Genomic DNA, 4,744 nt, shown 5'->3' on the forward strand with positions numbered 1-4,744 from the left:
TTATATTATATAATTTGGATGGTAGGTTTTAAATTTATTGACCCAATAATATTTTTATATGATAGTATAGATAGAAGTATAGATATAGATATGGATTTCATACATAACTATTGAAACTAACAATAGTAATTATATCCTTACAAGTTTTGAAATCACAAAATTTAAGGAAATAATACTAATATATTAATGACATTGATTAAGATGTTTTAAAAATTAAATAATATTTTTATATAATAATATAGATATAATTATAGATATAGATATAAATTTCATACCATAACCATTAAAACTAAAAATAGTAATTACATCATTGCATGTTTTGAAATTATAAAATTTAAGGAAATAATACTAATATATTATTGACAATGATTAAAAGGATTTAAAAATTAACTTAATTTATATAAATTAGATTTTAGACTAATCACAAAATGACATGTATATTTTAAGTGTTAAAAAATTGAAAAAATATGAGAAAATTATATTGGAATTTTCAATCTCAAAGAGGCCACAATGTTTTTGTTTATATTATATAATACAATTGAAAAAAAAAAAAGAAAAAGAGGATTTCTAACAACATACATTGTGGGAGTTCCAATTTCTCAACATAATTTTTCAAGATTTTTTAATTATTGTAAAAGAAAAAAAGACATTTCTTAAAATGATTGGTTGATTAAATTTATTTTAATATTATTAATATCACCTAAATTTTTATGCTCCGAATTTAACTCCATGGAAATTTATACCATATCTAATCTTTTAAATTTATGTTCCTATATTAACTCATTTGATTAAATTTATTTTAATATTATTAATATCACCTAAATTTGTATGTTCCAAATTAACTCCATGAAAATTTGTACTATATATATAGAAACTCTCTGATTTTTTAATTTATGTTCTTAAATTAACTTCTACATATTTTCGAAGCCTACATAATTGATATTGCATAATCATATTAATATTTTCAAATTTTTTTTAAAGAAAAAAACTAAGAACCTTTCAAAATGTTTGGCATAATAGAATTTCATTTAATATTTTATATTTGAACTATAGAAATACGTATTAAAACTTGCAAAAACATGATATAAATTGATTATTTTTAACTATTTTTATTAATTGATTGATTAATTTTTTGATCAAATTCAAGATAGAGTTACAATAAGACGCACACTCATGTGCACTACAACAAATAGCAGAATTGGCGACTAAAGTTTCTTTTTTCGTCGCTAAAAGTAGTAGAATTGGCGACTAAAATGGAATTAGTCGCCAAAATTGGTCACTTTTGCTGACTAAAACAGTTTAGTCGCCGAATACAAGGTTTTTAGCGACTAAAAGGCACTTTAGTCGCCGAATCTGGGGGTTTTAGCGACTAAAGGTAGTTTAGTCGCCGAATGTGACAATTTTTGGCTACTAAAATAATTTAGTCGCCAAAAGTGATGGTTTTGGCGACTAAAAAACAGATTGGTCGCCGATTGTAGGTGTTTTGCCGACTAAAAACATATTGGTCGCTGAAAGTGAAGCTTTTTGGCTACCAAAAAAAAATTAGTAGCTAAAAACTGAGTATTGGCGACTAAAATTCAGTTTAGTAGCCAAAAGGTGACGTTTTTGGCGACTAAAAACAGGTTTAGTCGCCAAAACTGCATATTTTTAATTGGAACTAATTTTTTTAGCGACAAAAAAATCATTAGTAGCCCAAAATAATAGAATTGGCGACTAAATAATGGTTTTAGTCGCCAAAAGTGGCCTAAACTTTTTTTAATAAACAATTTATTTTTTACATAATTTATATTGAATAAAAATAATTATATTTATATAATTAGTTTTGTATTAATACCGATTAATATACTATATAAATAATATATATTGCATATACATTCATGTGATGTTATAGTGGCATAGTGGTGGGAGTGTTTGGTTAAAGGTTTAGAATGTGAAAGGGTCAATGGTTCGAAACTCAGAAAATGCAAAGAAAGAAGGTTTTTTTTTTTTTTTTTTTCAGGGAATACCTTTGGCGACTAAAATTAGTCGTCGCCAAAAGTGTTATTTTGGGCGACTAATCACTTTGGTCGGCGATTGATGGCTATCAGGGACTAAACTATTAGTCGCTGAATGTATAATTTCCGAAAGTGTAATTCACTATTGGCGACCATCACTTTCGTCGCTGAAACACCTGTTTTTGCCGACAAAAACTTGTTTAGTCGCCAATACCTCTGCCGACTAAGTATTGGCGACAAAATGGGCGACTAAAAAATTTAGTCGCTCAATCTGAAAAATCCACTTTTGGCGACTAAAGAGGGACTTTTGGCGACTAAAAATTTAGTCGCCAAAGGTGATTTTTGTTGTAGTGGTGAGTGTTTGATAAAAAAAACTTAGTAGTTTTATTAGGATGTCTAGGATTTTTCAAAAAATAAAAATAAAAATAAAAATGAGGGCCATACCTACTCCCAAATTTAATAGCCATTCTGATTTATGACAAGTTTGTTTTACATAGTGTAAATTAGCTTAGCTTTGATGGCCTCATTTATTTATTTCACATTGAATTATTATTTTGTAATGTTAGTCAGACATGTACAACTGTAATATATTACAACATGGACTTTGGACTCAGATGGCAAATTTGACTGAGACCATTTCCTCCAAGGAAAATTATTCACTTCATATGTGATATATAATATCACAAATTCTATTTTTGTTATGATAATATCACAAATAGGTTTCACACAAAATGGATAGCTTAGATTAATTCCCACACATATGGACAGTCCAAACCTATTGGTGCCATGATCACATCATTGTCGGGATAGAGAAATTGGAACTCCTTAAAAAAAAATTTCCTTCAATTTAGTGAATTTATAATTTATGATTATGAGCTACAATTAATTGTAACAAATTAAAAATTAAAAAAAAAAACTTTCAGAAAGCTAAAAAAATATTTTTTTAACTTATTATTTTAATTATTAAATTATAAAAGATTACACCAAATCAGTCCTTTACTTATGTTGTGCTTTAGTATATGGAAAGAGTAATTGTCCTTCTGTTTAGGAAGAACTTTTTTAATTTAATTTTTTGACTATTTTAGTTTGGCTAAAAAAGTTTTGTTTGTGATGAATTTTTAGTTTTTTTTTTTTTTTTGTAGTTTTGTGAGAAAAAAAGTTAAATCATTTGATTTAGATGTGACATTTTATTTTATTAATTTTTTAGTGTATTTTATTTTTTAGTATACTAAATTAGCCCAACCATTTTACCAAACGAAGGCACGGTAGCCAAATTTAGGCCTTATTTGACCTCAAAATCTAACGTAACATTTTATAATAATGCTAGAAACACATAAACTAACAAGGGATGTGATCCACATGTCACAAGGTATAGTTCCTACACATGTGGACCCTACCCTTTGTGAGAGTTATATATTTGATTTTTGTATACATAAAATTACACTAAAATTTAATATAGTAATCTTCTTCTAAATAATATTGTCATGAATTATTAAAAAAAGTAATATTCTATAAATTAATAAATTTTACAAAAAAAGAAAACCATTTATTTATTGATGTTACCATATTATTGAAGTGGACCATATTTCATATTTTGAATTTTATTATTAATTTTATTTTAAAATTTGTTAATAAAAACTTTATTATATGGATTTTGATAGGGGTCATGACAAGGTATAGCTCCTCCCTCACAAAATTATGCATCCTTGTGAATTAACAATCTTCAAATCTAAAATTATCTTATATATACAAAAATAAAAACAACTTAATTTATTATTAATATAAATTGAAGGGTAAATTACACTTACACTCCATGAGATTTGAGTTTAATACATATCATCTCTAACGTTTGAAAAATTACACTAACCTCCTTGTCATTGTAATTATTTAGACGGAATGAAGACATTAAACTCATGCACTATTTCTTTTATTGTTTTGCTTTACTTCTTCTTCTTCTTCTTTCCCTTTGTTTTACTTTTTTTTTTTTTTTTTAGTGTAATTTTTTCTATTAGGAGTTGTTGCATTTTATATAAATATGGAGTTTGTGAAATAAGACTATTAACCATAGGGGTGGAAACACAATTTTCAAAGCGTTAGGGTGAGATGTAATTAGATCAAAACTCAGGGGTGTCAGTGTAATTTACCCTAAATTGACTGGATGATTATGATTTGTTGGAGGAACAACACGTGTGTCACGTGTATGCGATGTGAATAATAGAGAATCAAGTCCTCGTGTCCCTCGGGTCTGTTTTATGAAATTATTATTTTAATAAAAAGTGAAAAAAATAATAATATCAAAGAAAAATATTTGATAGCTCAAATTTGTGTACTTCGAATGATATGAATATATTAAAACGAATGATATGAATATATTAAAACGATGTCGTTTTACATCAAAATGATATCGTTTTGAGACATTCGAGTCATTCGGACTATCAAGTATTGTTGAATATCAAATTAGTGAAAATTTCTGAAACATTAAAAAAAAAATTATAAACTTTTGAAAAAATTAATGAAACATCTCTCTCCAACTTTGTATAGCAGAAGATGTTCAAAATGTTTTTTTTTTAATTAGCTAAGGTCCCTCAACATTTTCACAGGGCCAAATTTCTCTGAGCCGGACAAAATTTCTCTGAATCGAATTTCTTCTGTGAAAAGGGACCTTTACTATTATGAAAATATCATTTGTTCTTTATCTTATAAAATTTTAATATTACGGACCTTAATGTTGTGTTTGTTTGAGAAATTTG

Source organism: Camellia sinensis, chromosome 1, assembly GCF_055761805.1.
Source record: "Camellia sinensis isolate YWXY chromosome 1, ASM5576180v1, whole genome shotgun sequence".
In the NCBI taxonomy this organism is placed as follows: Eukaryota; Viridiplantae; Streptophyta; class Magnoliopsida; order Ericales; family Theaceae; genus Camellia; species Camellia sinensis.